Here is a 24,366-nt window from a genome sequence, read left to right on the forward strand (position 1 = left end):
TGTCATTTGGAAGTATTTTGTTTGCCAAAAGTGTGCATAGTGCAAAAAATGATTTTTATAAGTATACACAATATTCAAAACTTTTAAGACATCTAGAGAATCAATTTATAGGAATATCAATCCAACCTTAATATATTAGTAAAACATGTGTTTTTCAGTCCATGTGTAACCTTCAAGTTCAACAACAAAATAAGTGTCACCAATATAGAAGATTCAACATTTGCATAAAGAGGTGTCCTAGCCAAATGAGCTAGGGGTGAATCAACAACTTCTTCAAAAGATGTGTAGAAGTCTTGGATAAATTCATTGACACCAGCCTCATTTATCTGCAAAGTGGCTTCTTCCATAAATGTGTCCTGTCCTTCATCTTGAGAGTCGCTATTATCAATATCATCCATTGGTTCTTCACGAATATTAGGAACTAGAAGCGGCTTTTCATAAATAAAAAAATCAAATGAAATGATCAATAATAATGTATTAAATAATGTGCATATTTATTTATTATAATAATAACAATTTGTTAATTATAATGTACCTCTTCTATATAAAATCCATGTTCCAATCTATGGATACCAACAAGCCTTCGCTTCTTTAGTTTCCTATTTTGGCACATTTTGCAACTACAATATATCATTTTGTTGAAGTATTCATATGTACTTGGAGTAGGTCTTGTTTCCTGTTCATCTGAATATATGGATGACGATGTGCTATTTCCCTAAATGCACCACGTTTTTTAAACAATAAGACTGCAATTTTTAACTTGGGTATTACTTATTTTTCAAGAGAACATGACCAATGAATAAACATAGGGAGTGAATCTATGAAAATGTAGTTTTTCAATGCATTTTTGGCTCTTTGATCACTTGATTGTTTGTACTTTTGTTTTTTTGTTGTTTCAAGGTAGTGTTTAGTGCTTCTGTAGGAATTAGATATGAAAAAAATTGAGAACTAGGTTCAAAACCCTGAACAAAACTCTACCAATGTGTTGAGTGAGCATTGAAGATCTGTCCAACACTTTGAGGCAAGCTTATCAGAGTGTTCCAACAAGAATTTAGCTAGTCACAAACAAACTTTTGAACTATCATTTTAAAGTTATTTCTAAAAATAAATCCAACCTCTAACTAAATCAACAACATAAATAATACAAATACCAAAAGCAACATAAATACCTGGTCTGCAATTTTGTATAGAATAATGTAATAGAAATCTGCAAAGAAAAGTTTTTGGACACTAGTTAGGATCATTGCTTATGCTATAGGAATAAATTGCTGCATTCATAGACATCTGAATTGGATTGTTTAGTGATCCTGGTGGATCTTAACTGCAAACAAAAAAAATCAAACGAAGACCATCTCAAAGCCAAAGGATTTATTTTCAACGGAATTTGTATTATGTGTCTCAATTTGTATTTTTCAATTCATTTGGACAGGACGGTACACAATGGATAAATGTACCACAGAAACAAATGGAAAGGTTGTCGGTTATAGCAAATTTTTTCAAAGACCCTAGTCATCGTTTATGGATGAAGATAGTCCATACTTTATTAAGTACACTCTCCATTTTTTAGGTAGAGCCCACTATCAAATAATTGTGAGACAACATGATAATTTTCTTTTAAAAACCATTACCATTAAATGGGAAAAACATTGTAATTGTTTAGCAAGTAAGAAAGTTAAGGTCAAAAATATTGTAAAGTTCATTCCTATGTTATGGTTTTGGAGGATGGAACCTGAACAAATTAAGTTCTCTTCTACTATTTATAATTTCACTTGACAGTGGTGATAACGGATTTTTGTTATGCCTATCACTACTAGTCATGCTTTCAAACTATAAGTTGGAGATTTTACGCAGCCTGTATCCAATGCAAGGGATTATTAGAAAAACTCAATGATGTTTCACATATTGCTATCATAATGGTTTACATAAGGAACTACAGAGGATTTCCTTAGAAGGATTGGAACAAAATAATGATAGGAATAGAGAAAGTGAGGCCTTCTTAGATAATGAATCTACGGGGTAATATAATCTCATTCCAGAAAAGTTTGCGGTTACTATTAATGATGAACGCCTATAAACATCTCGTAAGCATAATCATGGAAAATTACTCACCATCCTTGAGACTTATGTTCTATATGATTCGAACAGTGGAGACTGCCAACAAATGAGTGATCTTTTGTCTCCTTTTGTTGCATTAATAGGTGATGACAATGAAGCATTTTTGTGCTCTATCTACTCTACACACATGGCATGTGATGATTTCAGATTGAATGAGGTGGTAGAGTATTCTAAGGCAGGGATCAACCAATTTGGGGATATTGTAGATATTCAAGAAGTAAATTTGATTATTTTAGAGGTAAATGGCAGAGTAGTCAAATGATAAGAGATTAATAATAACTGGAGGAGGTTTTGAAAGAAAGGAAACAACAATTAAAAATCAGATCCAAATTTAGTGGCATCAATCTGGTTCTTTAAGGCATGAAATCAACAGTTCCAGATTTCAAGAGCATTTGAGATTGCATAAAGTCTAGTGGTTCCTGCATACTATGGTAATCACACTAGTGGTGACTACTGTATACAACCACAATTTCACTAGCAGTGCCTATTGTATACTATTTTGTTTGAAGTCTATATTTAGGTCAAAAAGCATTACAACTGGCCCAAAAATGTCAGGGACTGGGTGGGGTAAAAAAGACCCGTAGGTCAGTTAAACAACTGACCACGAACAAAAGTTCAATTACTTGACAACAAATGAATTCCATTTGGCTGACTTGCCGTACCAAGGGGTGCTCTTTCATCAAAATCAACCAAAATTTGCACCATAATATTGGTCGTAACAACTAATTCGCACCTCCAAGAGCAGTGAATCCTCGGGGTAGCCTAGCATGGAACGTCATCATCCTTAAACCACAACCCCATTGGCATGTCTCAACTAGTGCTATCACGAGCACCTACATCATCCCTACTAATAAACAAATGAGATCAACAAAAAAAAGAGGTTCCTGCGAAAATAAAATAAACCCTATTTTCTCTTTCTTCCTAGTTCCATATTTCCCTTCATTACCACTGAGCCTCCATTTCCTTGATTTCAATGTAAAATCCAAATGCAACTGAATTATTGTTTCATGGTCTAAAATGCAACGAAAATGTGACCGAATTAATATATATATATATATATATATATATATATATATATATATATATATATATATATATATATATATATATATATCTATATATATATATATATATATATCTATATATATATATATATATATATATATATATATATATATATATATATATATATATATATATATATATTAAAACATCCCCATCCTTAGAAAAGAAAAACAAGAATGTGGACACTCAAAACCGAGAACAAACTGAAAGTTGATGTTACTGCAATTCAAGAGCATGTCCACAACGTGGAATTATTAATAGTAAACTACCTGTGTTGAATTTAACCTAAATTCATTGAAGGTAATAATTCTGGAGTTTGATTTAAGTGGGAAGTCAAAAGGAGTAACCCATCTAGCTCAGTAGTTAAAGCCCAAGGTTCCTAATCTTGTAGTCGTGGGTTAGAATGCTACGTTTGGTGTGTTGTGTTCATTTAATACATATTTTGAAATGAAATATTTTTGTCTCTGTATTTCTTATTCTCTAAGCTCCTGTTTGTTAGAACCGTCAGGATTTATTATTCTCTAAGCTCCTGTTTGTTAGAACCGTCGGGATTTATTATTCTCAAGCCCCTGTTTTGGAAAAATACTAAACAACCATCGCTAAGTTTAACAGACAACAATCATCTCACATAGTGGGTTCAAACCCCACGCTAGGCGGGTGTCGTTGTCTATCAATCAATTTCCAATTTGGAAAAATTCAAAAAAAGCATCGTAGGGTGTGGATTCGAATCCCATGGTATGCAAGTGTTCGTTGATCATTTAGATTTATCCTCATCCAATATCCCTGATTCGAACCCTAGGTAGGCGGGTGTTGTTAACTATCAAGCTTCTGTTTTCGAAAAATACAAAACGAGCACAAAACGAACATCGGCTAAAGCCAAATCAAAGGCGTTAATAATGCTCTACAGGATATAAACATTATTCTCCAAAATCACCACCAAAACCATAAACCCTCACTAAAAACCTAGAGCTTGTAAAATTACATTCATAATCAGCTGGAAAAAATCATGTCGATCATGAAAAGAAATAAACTTTCACAATACAAGCATAAATTCTTTAAAATTTCTTCTTTGAACAACTTCCAACAACATTATTTTTTTATTCAGAAAGAAAAAGCATAATTGTATTATATTGAGGCAATATCAAGAGAAACAGATAGTACATCCAAGAGCTTTTGAAAGCTGTAGCAAAGACAGGGAAAAAACGTGGATATCCTATGTATACTAGGAAGTAGTAGGGACTGACACACCAAATACATGATTTACTTGAACAAAATGCCAAGGATATAAAATAGATTGGCAAAGAAGGTCACCGATTTATACACCAAACCTATACAGGGACATATATCAAAATATTAAAAAAACAGAGCACACCTGTAAATTTTCAGAGCATCAAAACCCAGGGAAGGAGAAATAGAATCAAGCTCTCACAAGGAAGTGGAGGATAATTTTGATTCAAAGAATTCTTACGTTGAACTGAGGTAATGGAATTTGATCCCTCTGAAGTCTGGGCGCTATTGGAGTGTGGTAATGGGATTCGATCCCTCCGAAGTCTACTCACTATTGGAGTGCGCGGAATGCTCTAAAAGAAAGAGATTTGTTCTTGAAACTGAAAAGGTAGGGTAGGATGGGAGGTATAAGACCCTCTCCACGGAATGTGGCTCTATCTAGAACCTACGCTAAAAATTACGCTAATGTAATTATGTAAGTCTTTAACCATAAAATTCATTGATATTATGTTAAGTGTGTTCTCATCAGTATGAGTGTCTTTTACATTTATTGCTTCTTTACACCTTGAGTACTATTATTTTTTATATTTTTTTTTGTTTGTTTTTCTGGTTGTTGGAAGAGTTTGGCAATACAAATTTTTTAATTTGAAGTTAATAAAAGTTTTATTTTAATGCAAAAATTAGTTTATTATAAATATTTCATTTATAATGCTAGTAATTTTATAAATTTAATTTTTTTTTTCTCAAATTTCAAACTGAATGGTACAAATACATAGTCTTAAGGGTCAACCTAGTTAGTTGAGTTCCCATTGTCAAAAAATCTTTTCTATTAAAAGGTCACTTGTTTAATTATCTTGACGTTATTGGAGTAAGACTTCATGGTCGAGCTTATAGGTTATGATCCTTTCAAGTAGATTTGCCTGGTACAATTTGACACATATTTTATATGTTTTATAATGTTGATAATATAATTATGTTGGAGTGGAAGAACATGAAGAATTGTCCATGTTCTCTTGATGGTTTCAGTGAACTCATGGTTTTTCTACAAACGGCAAATGGATCATGGATTCAAATTCGGCTGCCATAGTTAACCCTGAGATTAGATCAGCTAAATCAATAAATCGAGTTGTCACAGCTAGCCATGAGACAAAGGATCGATACATCAACTCAATTAATCAAAGTATCAGTCACATTAGGGATTCAGGGCACTAAGCTAGGATTTTGGATAACAAATCCTACTTTCTTTTACCAACTCGGTAACGCCAGTGGTTTTTCCGACTCGAGAAGGAATCAAAAACTTAGACTTTGAGTAAATTTTATTAAATCTTAATACCATTTATGTGGGTAGTTTAGTATTGAGCATATTTTGTTTTGTTCAAAGTGAAATTCGACGATATTTACGGATGAACGAGGGACTTTTCTTTTAGGGATTCATCAAGGTTCATGCGTTATTTTCATTGAGGATATTTAGTGAGTGGCCTCATCCCAAAATGGAAAACAAATCAATAGTAAATGTTAAAAATGGCAAGGAAATATCATATTTTGTGGAAACAAATCATTTGGGCCAAGTCAAAATTGTCTTCGAAAACACAACATGGAAGTGGATTTGGTAACTGCAAAACAATATCAGGGAATTTTAAAGCGGAGACTTGCCCACTTTAAATGGGAACAAGGAAGAAGAAAAAATTCCTAGAGAAACTAGTAGAAATATAATAAAAGTAAACAAAATCTATGAAATGCAAATTTCATCCATGGAACAATGCCTCCCTGAAGATAATATCAAAAAACTTCAAAAAATATACAAAGTAGAGGAATAATTTTGAAGAGAAATGTCTCCCCTCCTCCATGATGGCACAAGTGTTGAAGATATAGTTGATGGTTTTATATTGAAGTCAAAATCCTTCCTGAACCCTTGAGCCAAAGAGGTCTCTCCTCTAGTATCTCTAAAAATATCCTATGAAGAGTCATAGAATTTAGCTTAGAAAGTATGATCCACCATGATCATATTAATAAATGACAACCACTAAACTAATGTGAAAATTTATTCAGAATTTCCTTGGAAAAAAAATTAACTTCTTGTTTTCCCCCTTTTTGTAGTGAAAGTAGATTTCTTGATTGTCTCCATCATATAATGCCCCAACACTAGCTAACCAACATGACAACCCATTCACAATAAATGTCATCGACAATGAAGTCAAAATGCACAAATGAATTTGTTAGTTACCCCTTGTTGTGTATATCTCTTGGCAAAGAAGAGGAGTCTAATCTACTCTTCCTTGGCAAAGAACAATTGCCATTGTCCTTTCCACCTGCCAGAATGAACCTCGCAACCTTTAGCATCTTCATGACATCCAAACATACAATTGAATCCACCTCCTCTGATCACAGTGCATTTGATAACTCGTCCTCATTCCACCATTTTGATCAACTATCAAAGCCTAGAAACCCTTGACCCTTGCAAAAAAACCTTTGCAAAGTCCTCTCCATTCACATCTGATTTGGAACATTGCAAAAAGGTACTGCTAGCGTATAATCTTCTCCCTCATGTGGATCATTGAACTCATAACATCATTTCAAGTGGTGAGATAAACAACCATTAGTGTGTTCACGATTTAGAATACCCTTTTCTTTCTATTACTAAATAGTCAATACTACTTCATGCCTAGTTTAGTACATATCCCCTAGTTTTACCAAATACTTATTTTAATACTTCCAAAACCTATAACCCTCTACCCAAAATCCCCACCCTTTACAACAACATTGCTTCACGAAAGGCATTTTACATTGCTTCGTAATTTTTCCTTTGTATATGAGAAAGATGCTAAACGTTACTTCTCCCTTATCCAATATAATGCTCTTAATTACAAATTGAACAATGTATAATGATATTTCCTTTCTCTCTTCATGTGAACTTGCTCAATTAGCGTCTAAATACCTTGTGAGATAAAAATCAATGCATGTATTGTATTTGGTATTGTGTCAATTATTTATTTTTAATGTCTTAATAATGTGTTAATTTCCTTCCAATGCATGGTCAGTCTCGAATTAAAATTTTGACATGGAAAATCCCAATTTTTCAATTTTGGGAATTAGAGGCACATTGCAGGGACAATGTGTATCCATCTTAGTGGATAGTGGGGCAACCCAAATTTTTATTGATGCACAATTGGTGGAGTGTAGAGGCATTCATATATTTATTTATATCCTCGACAATGTGGGCGATAGAGGATGCCCATGCTTCACCTCAGTTATCTTCTTGGTTGTTGGTTCGATATGTTGAGGATATGGTTGATGGGAAAAATGTTGAGGATGCGGTTGATGGTTCGATATTGAAGTCAAAATATTTAACCGTTTAGCCAAAGAGGTGTCTCCTCAAGTATCTACAATAATATCCTATGAAGAGTCATAACATTTAACTTGGAATTATGGCCCACCATGATCATCTAATAATTAATTGAAATAGCACTAGACCCCAATTTAGGGACTCGGTGGATCATATTGTGAGACTATGCTAGTGGAAACCCTAAAAAAATGACTTGAAAACCCCTTGATTTTCTACCTTGATGGAATTCATATCCCAAATTTCTTGTTGGATACGCAAGTCCTAGAAAACGTGACAAGGAAGATGAGAGGGAGTTGACTGGGTAGTCAAGGGAGAAAACTACACAATTTCTTGAGACAGTGGGTTCCGGCTGAAGGAAGGAGATTGGATGAAATCACTTTGCAGTTTTGAATGCTAAGGAAGGTTGGAATTTCTGCACATTTCATAGTTCTAACAGGCAAGGCAAAGTCTTTAGGGTTACATATGTGAAGTGCAGAGTTCAGGAAAGTTGGATAAGGCTAGGTTGCTAAGGAAACTCCAAAATTTGGCGAAGTGTGGGATTAACGAAACTGATGTGAAAAGTGATAAAACTTGACTATAATCACACACTTGAAAACTTATAGATACAACATAGACCATCCAGAACATATAACACATCCTTCTCTTAATGCAACAACCTTTGTGGCAGCTTACGATAAGTGTGACTCTAATGATAGACTTTGGGATGATAAAGGCAACACTTGTGTAAGAGTGTGTGAAATGAGTGTGAAACACGTCTATGTGGTGAGGACAACCCATTCTCATAAATATTTCCCCTTCAAGAAAAGAAAACCTCCCTTTGCATGACAAGTGATAACTCCCATGCCCAAAGTTGACACATTCTATGTAAATATAAAAGCATGAATGACTCTTAAGATCGAAAAGGGGAGCTTGAGATCATAAACTTATCAATAACTGACTAAGAAATAATCGATCACAATATCCATAGTAGGTTCCGATATTTAAGTGCAGGCCAAAATTTTGGAGGGTGTTGTTAGCCTCTTGTTGCGACAGGTGTTCATTTTTAATGATTGACATTGTTACATGCCAAATATGTCATACTTTGCATGTTGTAGTGTTCCATATTTCCAAAAAAAGGGGGATAAAGAAGATACTATGAAAGAGTGCCAATCCAAATGCCACTGCTGAATTCCAATTTTGATGACTCAACCATTTTTGTACTATAAAAGGGAGGGCCAAACAGCTTAACCTTGGTCTCCCTAGGTTTCAATTTCCTGTCTTAGAATATAGAGAATGATATTTGTCCAAATAGTTTAATCTTGGCGGATTTGTAGATAGGTAGAGAATCAAAGGAGCCCAACTTCTTAATCTGGGCCCTTGGCAGAAATAAGTGTAGACTTAGATAGGATAACAGAAAAAAGAAAAATTTGTAAAGCTGGGTCTACAAGTCTAAGTGCACCCAAACCAAAGAGAAGAAAAAATGTCAGGATGGTAGGCTGGGTAGGTAGTTTTTGAGGTTGTAGAATGATGATTCATGATAAATTTTGTGTTTCTAAGTGTTATATCTTTTCAGATCACAGCCATGATGCAGTTTTCATCTGGAGGAAGTCAAGCTGGACATAACTAACTCCCTTGTTCATTCTTATTCCCTAAATCACTCACTAATTTTCCCAAAGAGGTCAAGATCTGCTTGATGCCTGCTAATCATTATTTTCCACATCATTGTCCTTGGTGAAGATCTGCTTTACTCAAGGATTTGCATTCTTCTATTACACAGTCCTATTCCGCCAAAATGGCCTAAGGTTCCTTACCTTAGCACTTTCTCATCATCTCCGTATTAACTCCTGACTATATTATATAACCCCCTATATATTTCCCCCTACCTTACTAAATCTATATTAAATAACTCCCCTATATACATACTCCGCCCTCTAGCACTATAGCTATGTATTTATCAGTTCTGGGACATAATAGTCCACCTGGGACAATCATGAACCCATCCGCGTCCTAACAGGCGTTAGTGTGACACCTGGTCATGCTAACAACCATTTTCCCTAACCCTAGCCCTGAAAAACCCTCTTTTCCACCCTTAACCTAAAGTTGTGTGCATAAAACATTAACCTCGCTCATTAAACAACTCCATAACCCACATTTCCTAAGTTTTAAACCCCCCTGCTACGACGTATGAAGATTCGCATATTCGCGTGCCCGTCCATTATTCTCCCGCTAGCTCCGCACTCCGTCCACCGTCGGATCAGGCCCCCCCCATCCGACAGCTCTCGGCGATTTCGGAGGCGCCCCGCTACTCGGTCATTAGATTCCGATAGCGAGGCGGTTGTTCCGCCATACCCAAAGACACTTGTCCACTTCTTATTGCATCGGAGCGGCTCTGATGGATACCACCCCCGTACAGAAAGCGGTAGGATGAAACCGCTTTCCGCCCTCTATACATGTGCCCCATGTTACCTGTCTGGTTCCACGTGTCTGCCAAGTCACCTTCACCACGTCATCTGCACACGTCGGCCCTCTGCCGAGTCACCACTACCACGTCATCAACCGTACATGCTGACGTCACCCTGCTGACATCACCTTGCCACGTCATCCACTATACCATGGTCCCACCCGCTGAAGTCATGCTGACGTCATCATCAATTTTGAGGCGAAAGGAAAACATCGTGCCTAGGAGGCCCGGATTCAAATTCCGAGGTAGTTTTTCTTGCACAATTAGTGCCTAGCGCTAATCGTGCATGGCTACAGGAAAAGGGCTGAAATGGAAAATCCCTCATTGCGGAGCCCCTAGCAAGCCCAAAAAGCACCGAATGACCTGTTTTTCTTCGCGAGGCATGCAGAGATGAACAAAAGACAATTCTAAAGAAAGCAGAGGGCCAAACAGTGACCATTAAGTTTTGATTTGACCCGCAACGAGAGAGAAACCAGCCCAACTCATTTGTCAAAGAGTATCAGAGGAGAGATGAAGCGGCAAAGAGTATCAGTTAATTTTTTAATGGAAATCTTTAGTTGCCAAGGCAGGTCAACATTAATTGGCCTCTAGCAGAGTCAAGTCAGGAGGTGTAAGCCCATCCCAGCTCTCAAATCACAGTTAAAGCACTTAAATCCACCGAACTACAATGGAGCAGAAGTCCATGCTCAGTTATTGCAGAAGCACTGCACCAAGCCACTGAGGACAATGCCTTGATTCAGTTCTGATACTGCTGCCCTCAGTGCAGCTCATAGATATTTTTTGCATTTATAAGTTTAGGTTAGAGTAATCATTTACTTTCAGACTTGCTTAGGTCATAGCTGTAATAAACAATTTTGGAGAATCTTCCCTATATATACCACCCACTGTATTGTTTCAAGGGTTGGTTAATTGATAACTTTTAACTAGAGACTCGCATTGTATGTCTGATACTTTTCTTTAATTAAAGATTGCTGAAGAGATTGGAAGAATGACTGCCTGATCTGTTGTTTCTGGTCTCTAGAGACTGAATGATGGAATTCTTGTGCTGCAACATGAATAAATAAGTGCCTCTTTTCATTTTTCACCATCCAAATAGCAAAAAGAAAGATTAGCTTAGAACTTGTTCAACTGCACTCTAGGCTCAGTTTCTGCTATTTCTTTATGTTTTTCATCTGAAATGAATTGGACATGAATATTAATTCCTTATGGCTCATATTTACTCTTAATCACATGTGTTTGATAGTTATCTAACGATTCTTTACTGCCCTTAGATAGAGATCATCCACTTTCCTCTGTTAAGCTGACTGAGAGATTCTTAATTGCCTCTCCTTCCTTAGCATTTTTTCCATCCCTTAAATTTGGAAAATTGTCCCATATGCAGCTACCTTGCTCCTTATTCCTCTTTTGACCAGGAAAACGCACCAGCAATCTTACTGTTAGCTACCTATACCAATAGGTTTCATATTTCATGATTGGCATTGAAAAGGTCCAAATATGCTCTGCTTTGGTGATGCAAAGATCACATATTTCCATAAGAATATAATCTGTGCTTATAGCTTGATGGGGACTCAAATTTTGATGGATGGTCCAATAGCCTAATCTGGATCATGCCATGTATTGAATTTTCAGTTGTAGAATAGAGAAAGAAGTCTGTCCAAACTGTTTAATCTTGGCAGACAAGTAGTTCAGGTAGAGAAGAAAGGCTCCCAACAGCTTAATCTGGGACCTTGGAAGAAATAAGGGTAGAAGTAGATAGAAAAACAAAAGAAAAAGCCAAAGAAAAGAAAAGGCAAGTAAGGGTCTGCAAACGTAAGTGCACCCTCCAAGAAGAAACAAAAAATGCTAGGCAAGTAGATGGGTAGGCAGTTGAGGTTGCAGAAGTATCATTCCTTACAATTGAAGGTATGCTAACCTATTTCACAAAGCAAAGTCAATGGATTGGGAAGTCTTTCTTCTCCATCAGGTTGCAGCAAGCAAAGAAGCATGTCTAACTTCCCAATTTTCCCCTCTCCATTCATTACTAACATCCCCTCATCAGTTGATATTCATGAAACAATTGGTGGTTTTTAGTGGTTCTTAGTCCTATTAGAAGCCACATTTCTTGTCTAAAACTCTTTTCATTTTGATCTACTCCTTAAGCTAAGTTATTTTCAAATAAACTTAGTGTTATCTCCCCTCATCCACTCCTTTCATCCATTTAACCTTAACTCTATTATATAATTCCGCTATGATTCCCTTTCCCCTAGTAGTATAACACCATGGTGTATAAACCCCAAACATGGTATAAATATCCCTCCCCTTGGCATTATAGCCATATGTTCTCTAAAAAGGAATCAAAATGACATCTGGTCACTTTGATGAACCTAAACCTCACCCCTCTCCCTTCTTTAAAGTCATTCCACCCATTAAACCTTCGTTTGTAAAGAAAAACCTTATAAAAACCCCCTCCTACCCATAAACCCCTTTGAAATTGTGAAATAACCCAAAAACCCACCTTTTGCCGCTTAACCAAAGTATCCGCCCGCATTGTTATATTTCCAAAATACATTGAAAAACATTGTAAAACACCATATCCTAATGTTTTCCGCCGGGCGCAAATTCCAAAACAAATAATAAATTAATCCCGCCCCCCATCCGTATTGTCCGATCACATCACTCTTCCGTCAACCGTCGGATCGGACCCATGTGATCCGACGGCCCTCGTTCATATCGGAGCGGCCCCGACGTCCGACAGATACCTTCCGATATCTGTCAGAAGGTGACGTCAGGCGCCCGCCACGCGCCTTCCCCACAATGCATCGGGGGTACGCCTGACACATTCCACCTCCGTAGCTATAGCGGTGCGATATAAAACCGCTAACCGTTTCCGGTTTCGGTCGATCCGCTCATCCAACGTCATCCCCACGTCATTGCCACCCCGCCATCGCGTCAACCTTTTTGTCCGCCCCTGTGCCAATGTGTCTGCCACCGCATCATCTCCGTGGACCAATAGCAGCTCGCCACCTCACCCGATGACTCCATGCTGACGTCATCTGACCTTGACCCCACCTGATGACGTCATGCTGACGTCATCCAAAAAAATGCGCCAATATGCCAAAAATCCATATTTAGGCCAATTTTCGCGTTTTTTCATACTTTTTGCCACAAGAGCTTCTACTTTCTCTTCATGATTTTACGTCCAAATTATACCACCTTTGCTGAAATCGACTTGGAGACGTCCAGCGCGCTATTTCCACAGTCATCCGTGACCATTGCTCGCTCTTTACCAGGTATTCTCCATTATAAATTCTTCATATGCCTACTTTGTCTGTGAATTCCCTCAAAAGAGCTTAAACGACAAAAAACTTGCAAAATTCACCGGCGAAATCTTGGTGCCTAGCCCCCATTTACAACTGTGAGCTCGAAAAACACCAGCTGAGCCTTGTTTGCCCATATTTTCACAAAAAACTGTACTTTGTTCGCGCAATCGCGAAACAGCTTACTCAAACTGTACCTACCTGTTAAAAAAGACAGACTGAGACCATACATTGGTCTTATTGGCACTTCAAGCAGTATTTCAATTGCTGCAGCTGTCTCACTCACCCTCTGTTCCATACAATTCACATTTCTCCCTCAAAGAAAACTCTTTGTGTTGCTCTGCATAACAACTCTATCCATAATCCTAGGAGAAGTCATGGATCCACCAGTAGCTCCAATAGCGTTGAACGTTGCTCCATTGAATGCCCCTCAGAGACAATTGGAATGGCAGTCTCTGGCAGACATGGACTATCAGATTTCAGAGGAAATGCTGATGGGTACTAAGTTCCACATCCACCTGCTCAATGAATTGAAGGCCAAGCATGAGACTGGAACAGATGTGCTGGGCATATGGGACTCATTCCTCCCTATTTTTAAGCTCCCTCAAGTTCACCAATTCCCTGATTTGATCCATCTATGTGCTGAAAACTATGACCCCACTCAGAGGGCAGTTCTTGACCCTTCGGGATCAGCTGTGTTTTATGTCACCCCAGAAGCTATCAAGGATATGTTCTGCTTCAGGACTGAGAAGAAACTGGTCCCTCTATCACTTGTAGACCTGATAAATCAAGGAGCCAAAATGACAGATGCTCAGGTCACCAAACTTAACCAGCTATACATTGGCTCTGACTCTGTGAAGTATCCTCCTATCAATCAAGTATACCTCAACCAACTGGGCAGAGATCTGGCAGACATGATTAGTCCCATTTTGGGCTACAACTCCATTGAGTTTGTTGATCAAACTGTGCTGGTAATCATGCTCATGTTTGCTCCTGGCAAGTCTCCTATCTGCTATGACTATGCCACCTATATAGCAGACAAAATACATGAGCAACTAATGAACCTGGCAAGAGAAAGAGTGTTCAGGTATACCTCCTACATTTACCACTTGATCTTATATCATCAACATCAGAAATTCTCTTTCCCAATCAAAAGAGAGGATGCCCAAGGCAATCCAAGATCAGTGGTCTATTGGTCATCTGTTTTCCACTGTAGATTTGAAACTCCTTATACTTATTGTGAGTTCATAGATTAGTTCATCCACCCAGCTATGTCAATGATGATGGGCTCACCTCCTCCGAGGCTCACAGATGAAATGCAAAGGATCCTGCAGTTATCCAAATCATACAGCATTGGGGACTGGTACTTTTACCAACACCACACCGTCATCAGGATGTATGGGTGTGAACTGCCTCCCTACAGACTACCCAGATATGTGCCTATGAGGCTATTTGCCCTAGAATACTTCAGGCAGTTTGGCAATGTTGATGTGCTTCACTTTTCAGGCAAAGGCAAGAAAGCACAGTTAAAAATCAGGAACCAACTTGGCCACTTTGTCTATAACCAAAGGGAGGAAGGTTGGAGAGAAGCAGACAGGATGCTTGAGTCCCTTGGCCTTCAAACTAGTTTCCTCTGGAAACCTTATGACCCCAACCACTTCATCACTTTGAGAAGGCTCAGATATAGGCTCTCTGGCTATGATCATGTAAAGATCCCTCACATTGAAAAACATGCAAACCAAGCCAAATGGAGGAGAGGAACCCTAGAAGAGCCGGTTACACAAGAAGAGCTGAATCAAAGAGCGGTGAGGAATCTTAAAAAGATGGCTGACCTTGAACTTTGTTCACAGGTGTTTTCACTGCCAAGCACACAAGTGGGAGCAGTTGCATCCTCCTCGGCTGTAAATCAGCAAGCACCCAAAGCCACTGAAGATACATCTAGCAAAGGCAAGGAAAAAGAGATGGATACTGAACAGCCACCGCATGAGAAGGTGCAACAACAGCGCAACAGGTACAACAACAACAACAGGAATTACAGCAAGAAGAAGGGCAGCATAATAAAGAGCAGCCCCCACAGCAAGAAGGGGCAGTTGAGGCCCCAGTTTCCACAGAACAGCAGGCACAAAATACGGTGCCTCATAGGCAAGAAACATTAGTTGATGCATCAATCCTCCAAACTCCACAAAAGGAGGATACTATCATAAAAAGGGACAAAGAGACTCCCTTGACCACATCAGAAAGTCATGGTGAGAAAAGACAGAGAATGAACCCTTTCTCTGATGAGGAAATGCCAACAGGGCAGTCTCTGGGCATGGGCCCACCTAGCAGGGAAGCATCTGCAAGTTCCTTCCAAGAGGAACAGAACAGAACTGTGGGAGGAGAAGTCAGCTCCTCTAGCCAGTAGAGGGAGGGTGAACTGAGCATCAAACAACAGTTCATAGACATAAAGAAAAGAAGTGAGCCCATAAAAATACAGCTCTATAATCATTTGCTGAAGATGGCTCCCACTAACCAGCAAAGACTGATGTCTGCTTTTGATGTTAGTGAAGGCAAGATGATCATGAGTCATTTCTTGCCAGCTGTAGCACAGCCCCAATCTCATGCAGATTATATAAGGACCAATCTTGAGGTCCTTGCCAAAGACATCCACCCAATGGATAAAATTGAGTTGCATAAGCAAACAGGTGAGATGGTCTACGCCTCCTTGGCTGACAAAACATTGGACAATTATAGGCTGGAAAATAGCCTTAATAATACAGCTGCCCAACTTGAGTTGGAGAGGGCATCATCACAGGCTAAGGACAACAGAATTAGGTCCTTAGAAGATATAATTATTGAGATTGGGCATGATCCCAAAGATATCAAGGGCATCTAGGAGATATTAAAGTTAAGGGATGCAGACATGGCTGCTTTGAAGAAAAAGATTAAAATGCCAGCCACAATCCACCCTCAAACAGATGAGGTTGCCCAGCAGAGGCATGATAAAGAAGCCACATATTTGCTGGTGTCTCTCTACAAGCAGCTTATCCAGACACAAGAAAAGCTGGGAGAATCAGAGGCTGCACAGGCAGCACTACAGGCAGCTTTGAAGCAAAGGGAAGAAGGTCAGACCTCCCAGCCTCCTCCTGAAGTAATAAACCTTGAGGAAACTGCTCCAATCACTGTTCCTCCTCCTCAACAAACAGAACAGGCAGCAACATCCACTTCAGGAGCACCACCAGCAACAGAGCAGGCCCCAAACCTGGACATGCAAAAGCTGAGGACTGAGATCCAGGCCCTGGAAGCTCAAATGGCAGAGCTGAATGAGACCAGGGATAAATTGGCCAAAGTGAATGACAGATATGACAAATCCAAGCAGTCTGTGGAAGAAAAGGGCAGGGAGATAAAAGCCCTTAAAGACAGGATCAAAGAGCTAGAAAATTAGCTCAAATTAGATAAAGTTCTGGCTGAGCTTAAAATAGTGCTGTGGGCTAACATTGGCCAATCTATTAATGAGCAATGGCAATATATTGAAACAATCCATGAGCAGTTAGAGCTCATTCCAAAATCACAGATGGAGATTCAAAGATCAAGAGCTGCTCTAAGCAACATGCCTGAGATAGCCACCAGGATGATCAATGTGCTTAACAATAGGACAAGCACTCAGTTGGCTGCCATGGGAATTTCAAACAGAACTGAGCACATTCAGTTAATCAAAAGGGTTCTTACACTGAGAAACTTAGTACAGACATTAGAGAGAAGAACCCAGGACATGCAGACTGAGGTGAACAGGTTTATGGAGAAGTTTCAGGTGTTAGAAAACAGAGGGCTCCCTAGCTTACTGAACAGCGCAGGGAGATTGTTCACACATGACCAGTATGCCAAAAGGGTTAACACATTTTCCACAAGTCAGATCAATGAGAAGCCCAGCACCTCAGAGGAAACAGGGCCAGCCACAGGACAAAGTCTCTACAACAGAGTAGAAAATTTATTTTTTATAATGAATGAAATCAAACACCTGTTTGAGGCACCTCCCAATTTTTACAAGTATACAGAGGCAGAGGAGACTATGGATGCAATTCTCAGGCATCAACTACCTACACTAGACTGGTGGAATAAGGCCATACATAAATTTTTATAAACAGGAAGCCATTCAACAAATTTTGATCATCGAAAATGCAAAATTGTCATACACAGGACAGTTTAAAAAGAATCAACATGCATTAAAGATTAAAGCTGAGCCAACTCAGCAGAAATTTCGGCCAACGAAGCAAAGTAGGAAGCTACAGGTGTCCAGGCCGAGAAGCTACAACAGAGCAGCTCCAAAAGCGCATTTCACAGCATTTATGCAGATCACTCCAACCGACTCAGTGGCCTCCAAAGGCCAAAATATCTTCTGACAAGCATAAAGATGCATTTACTTTGTATTCAATGATGTAATAACTTTCTGATCTAAATATCTCGAAAAGTTGGTGAAGATATTCAATTCTGAGATAACTTAGCACTCAGATATTTTGTAACGACCGATAGTATATATTTGCCCCTCGCACAAGCTTGCAGCGGTTGTTGTTGATTTCTCTTGAAGAATTTCTTAAGCTGTAATTCTCTCAGAGTTTAATAAAGAAAGTGATGGAGTTTCTCGGATTTCTGAAGTATTGAATGCATTCTGGTGTCTGTTGAAAAACTGCTGGATTCCTGTGTACCTCACAATACAATAAGTTTCTGTAACTCTCTTTGTTATGTGTTTCAATCTTTTACAATCCATATATGTTCTAACTTCTAAGTGTTTAGCAACAAAGAAAAAGAATAACCTTCAGGACTTATTCATGCAATACCCTGAGTTCAATCTATGTTGTTAATGAATGTTTTTCTTCAGCTATAATCTTGATAAGTGTAATTCTTAATTGCTGCACTTTCAGAATATATCTTTCACAGTGACCTTTGTTTCAGGAATTCAAGTTTGCTCCTGTGCAACATGTTTCACTTTCACATCACCAGCTTAATAGAAAATTCTTAATTGCTTTCTGTTGGCTGACCATGCCTCACCACTTAATTTTAAATTTGTTTGTTTGAAATACACAATAGGCCCTGCAGTCTAAACATCATCACTCCAGCATTTTAAAGCATTTCACACCTCTAGACTCCATTGCCCAATGTTACACTACTCTCTGAACACTACATCTTAAGCCCTGAAAGAAGTCCTTCAACCAAAACATAAACCAAAACCTGAGCATAATAGCTAGCCTAAAAAACCATCAAAACAGAGACAAATCATAAAGAGAGAGCCCTCTCTGATTACAGTTTGGCTAGGAACTGTGATCCAAAGATTGGTTAGTGGTTACCCCGGCCGTATTCCCTTGGGAGTCATAGGGAACAACCTGGGTGTTAACACTTACTTCCTTGACTCCATGCTCAATGGTTTGAAACTTTCACACTACACTTGCCTCTTTACTTGAAAACATCAATTCTCCCACCAAAACACAAACAAACAAACAAAAATCCCTGAACTCAATAGCTAGCCTAAAATCATCATCAACAAAGCTAAATCATAAAGGGAGAGCCCTCTCTGACTGCAAGTGGGCTAGAACCTGCAGTCCAAAGTTGGTTTGTGGTTACCTCGATCGTATCCCTTTACTCTGACCTAGGGGACAACCTGAGTGATAACATAATGGAAACTCCACTCGGTAACATCCTCAGTTAATTTCACTCAGAAGGTTGGAAAAATCCACTAAGCGAATCGATTTTCTAATTACTGTATATCAGTTAAAAATACGGATGAAGCCTGAATGTCAGCCAGGAAGCCTTTGAAGTTGTTCCTGTTTTACATTAACAGAAGCAAATAAAATCTGCTTCAGTCAATCGTCATGCTAGTTTTTAAGCTATACACAGCCATTTCAAAATCTGACACTTCCTTGCCAATTTCAAAAAATATTCCCACAAAAATACCAAAAAAACAACATTCGGAAATTGGCTCCCAAGAAGAATCCACGATATACAAGTTCAAATCCAGATCTAGACCCTCCCGCTGTTTTTGAAAATCCGAACCTAATCCCAAAGATCCTCAGGAAGCAAGAGAAAAGACAAGATTTTGCTAATTTGAGTCCTGAAGCAGCTCCTCCGAGTTGTGTTCCAACCCCTGTTAATGTTTTATTTCGTTCAACCCCTACTTCCGCTTATTCATCATCCACATCTCAAAGTACTCCATCCACACCTCCATTCACTGCACATACTACAAAAACTACAATTGTTGTTCCAGTTACTTCAGTTACTCCTGTTATCCATGTTATCCCCGTCGTCCCACTTATCCCTGCCAATATGGCTAATAGATATGCACCCCTATAATTGCCTGCTAATCCCGGGGCTTTACCTCAGGAGTACCAATCTAAAATTACCTATTTTGACAGTACCGGTCCTTTCATAGCCCTACAGCATACCAAAAAGATGCAAGACTATTTTCAAAACTATGAGATAGATGAGATAACGTGAGAATGAGAATTTTTGTTCAAAGTTTAACTGGTGATGTAAGAACTTGGTTTAGATCACTTGCTGCAAATTCCATAACTACTCCAGATGAGCTTTACCAATCCTTTACCAACAGATGGGAGAAAAAGAAAGACCCCTTGCACATACTAGCTGAATATGATACAATTAAAAGAGGTCCTCAGGAGACTGTCTTGGAGTATTGTGCAAGGTTCAACAATGTCTATAATGTAATACCACAGAACTTAAGACCCACAACTGACCTTTCCTTGTATAAGTTTCCTGATGGATTCGATCCAGATATGGCATATCAGTTAAAACAAAGAGCTCCTCAGACCCTTGTAGACATGCAAAACGTTGCTGTCAGCGTAGAGGCCAACCTAATTGCCAAAAGAAACGGAGCCAGAATGGAAAGAAGAACCACCTTTAAGGAAGAACCCTCAGCCTTTGATCACAAGCTTGATGTGATTATCCGTGGCCTACAAAGGCTGGGAGAAGGAGTAGAAAATGTTGAGAGAAGATCATCATGGGAAGGGAAATAGTCCAATACCATAAGGAACCCAAATTTTAGGAAAACGCAGAACACAAATGTTGGTAGGTCAAGCCCAGACCATGACATAAGACCCCCTTTTCGAGATAATTATGTTGAAGGATCTACATCCAATGAGAAAATAGAAGACACTCATATGAATCTAATGGATCTAAAGGGTGAGCATCAGACTTTTCTGAGCCAAGAAGACCAAGATGAATATAACCTTAGTCAATTTCAAACTAAGTCTGGCGAGCCTTTTGACTTTAAACAAGGATATGATACTGCTGTGTACGAAGTACACAAACAATACAAGCTGAGAACTAGAACCATTGACATTTCTGAACCTAACAAAATAATGGATGGCAAACATCCCAACAAGACTAAGAGCAAGGCTTTCATAACAGAACCAGCTGATACAACTGTCCCAAATCCGCATCAAGTAACTGTAGAAGACATTACAGAAAAACAGCCTTCTGTAGATCATCTTTTGCCACTTTCTTCCTCTGAGCAAAACTCAAACAACGCTCCAAAAGGCCTTCCTGAAGTTGAGAAACCACATGTAATCAATTCCCATAACACTGATAAAAAAGAGCAAAACGCTGATAATTCAAATGAAACAGAAAAAACTGCCAACATCAATACGAAGACTCCATTGGAAAAGCCATTTAATTTAGAGGCAGACATAGCCAAGTTGAAGATATCCATCCCCCTCTCAGAACTTGCCAAACATGATGTATATAGGAAACAAATTCAAAGATCACTTCAAATCCCAGAGAATAAGGATGATGTGAATGTCCTGGATGATACCCCTGAAGTGTTGTTTGGCCCAGAAGTTAATGGAAAATCAACATATGGACCTATTCCACCCTTTTATGTCAATTTTCATATACATGACAAAGTTCTGCACAACGCTATGTTTGACTCAGGAGCATCACACAAACTGATGCCCAAAGCAGTTATGGAAAAGTTGAACCTTGATATTACAAGACCCTACAAAGATTTGTACTCATTTGACTCATGTCAAGTTAAGTGTTTAGGCCTCATCAAAGACTTGTGTGTCTCCTTAGTCCAATATCCCAATAAGATCATCCTCATGGACGTAGTAGTGGCTGACATCCCACAAAAATATGGTATGCTCCTATCAAGATCATGGGGAGCATAGCTCCAAGGATCCCTTCAACTAGACCTCTCCTATGCTACTATTTCAGTCTTTGGGCAACCAAACAGACTGTACAGAGAAACCCTCATGAAATATGTGGTGAGTAGTGAGAGTAAGCCTGAACATTTTCCCATTTACTCAATCCATTATGATATGGATTCATTTATTTTGTTTAATGATAATACAAATTCTGTAACTGATGATGAGTCGTTGGCTCTAGAACAATGAGCACAAATCAATGAAGAATCAATTGCATATACCCATGAGACTGTCACAAGAATTAGTGGAACCAGCATGATAGAAGAAACTCCCCAAACAGAAATTTCAACTCTGCCCAATCCTAACATAGCTAAAGCTCTTGGCACAAACCATAAGCAAGAAATCACATGGTATTTAGAGTTTGATGGCTCTGTCAACAAGTTAGGAGCAGGGGCAGGTGTGTGGATTCACAATACACATGATAACCATGCGGAAGGTCATGCCTACAGACTGAACTTTAAATGCACAAACAACATGGCAGAATATGAGGCTCTGCTGTTAGGCCTTAAACTGCTCAAAGCTCTAGGAGCTGCAAAGGTGTCTATTTTAGGAGACTCTGACCTAGTCATACAGCAGATGAAAGGTAACTTTGTAACCAATGACAATAGAATGAGAGCCTATAGGACTGCTGCCACTAATATACTCAATGCATTTACTGAATTCAAACTGGCCAAGATTTCAAGAGAGCATAACATTCATGCACACAGCCTAGCCACCTTTGCTAGTACATGCAAGCTTCCTTTTGACCCAAATCATCACTTCACAGCCAAAATAAAACATAGGCCCACTGTCCCAAACAACGTGAAAGATTGGAAAGTGTTTGAAAATGACGCCCAGATCAACAATTTCCTCACCCTTGAGCATGAGTTCTCTAATATCAACATTGACTTGGATGCTATGAACTATGTCCAACAACAAACAAATGAGAACCAACAGGTTGTAACAGCCGCAACAGCCAAAGAAATCCTAAACCCCACTATTTTTGACAAAACAAACATAGAACAGCTGAAACAAATACATTTGGAGGAAATTGCCAAAACAGCGGCAGAGATCATTGACCCGAAGGATAATTTTCTGCCTGCTGGTCTAACCCCATTAGAAGACATGTTTGACGCCAATGATGTTCCCAGAAAGCCAAAATTGCAACCATTGAACACTGCTATAGAATAACAGAACATTGGGACAGCAGAGAATCCCAAGATGATCAAATTGTCCAGAAATTTACCACTTGATCAAAAGCCCAAGTACATTGATTTGTTAAAAGAATTCCAAGATGTATTTGCTTGGAGTTATGAAGATTTGAAATCCTATGACACCTTGGTGATCCAACACACAATTCCCTTAAAACCAAACCAGAAACCTTTCAAACAGAAACTTAGGAGAATTGACCCTAAGCTTCTTCCCATGATTGAGAAAGAAGTAAAGAGGATGTTTGAATCAAGCATAATAGCATCCATCAGATTTTCTGAATGGGTATCCAACCTAGTTCCTACAAGAAAAAAGACAGGTGAGATTAGACTTTGTGTAGATCTAAGAAATTTAAACCAATTCTCCCTAAAGGAACACTATCCTTTGCCCCAAATGGACCACATCTTACAAAGAGCAGTGGGGTCATCTAGAATCTCTTTGCTAGATGGCTTTTCAGGTCTCAATCAAATGCTTTTTCACCTGGATGACCAAGACAAGATAGCCTTTACCACACCCTGGGGAACATTTAAGTATGTTAATATGCCATTCGGACTTAAAAACACTGGTGCAACCTTTCAAAGAGAAATGGATATTGATTTTGCCAAAGAAATACATGACTTGCTAGTTGTCTACCTTGATGACCTAACCCCGTTTTCCAAATCTGATGAAGAGCACCTCAAGCATCTTAGGAAAATATTCACCACATGCAGGAAATATGGCATTTCCTTGAATCCCAAGAAGTCTCTATTTGCCCTTGAAGAAGGCAAATTACTCGGTCACATCATATCAAAAGATGGGATTAGAATTGATCCTGAAAGAATCCAAGCCATCCTCCAAATCCCATATCCAAGAAACATAAAAGAGCTACAATCATTCCTTGGGAAAACCAACTTCCTAAGAAGATTTATTCCAAATATAGTTGAATTGATACGATTGTTAAGAAATATGTTAAAAAGAGATGCCAAGGTAAAATGGTCTCTTGAAACCAAACAGGCATTTGAGAGTATCAAATCTGCCTTAACAAAAACCCCTGTCCTCACTAGCCCACACTTTGACAAAGATTTTATCATTTTTTCTTTTGCATCTGATCATACTATAGTTGTTTTCCTTTTTCAAAAGGATGAATAGGGATCTGAAAAGCCGATTGCATTTTTCAGCCGACCTTTAAGAGATGCCCCTTTGAAGTACCCAATCATGGAAAAGCAGGCCTATGCACTTGTTAAGGCCATCAAGGATTTCAGAGTGTACATTTTATATTCCCATGTGATTGCCTATGTCCCACACGCTGCTATAAAAGACATATTGACCCAAGAGGGATTAGAAGGCAAAAGAGGCAAGTGGATAGCAAACATCCTTGAGTATGACATAGAAATAAAACCAACCAAGCTGATAAAGGGACAAGGTTTAGCCAAACTGATGCCCGAAACAAACTTTCAAGCCTTAGACATTAACCAACTTGACAATGAACAGGAGCTGGCGACTCCACAAATAAGTGAGACCTTT

This window comes from Pinus tabuliformis, chromosome 8 (genome assembly GCF_031772625.1).
Source record: "Pinus tabuliformis cultivar Carrire ecotype Pingquan chromosome 8, CPIR1, whole genome shotgun sequence".
Taxonomy (NCBI): domain Eukaryota; kingdom Viridiplantae; phylum Streptophyta; class Pinopsida; order Pinales; family Pinaceae; genus Pinus; species Pinus tabuliformis.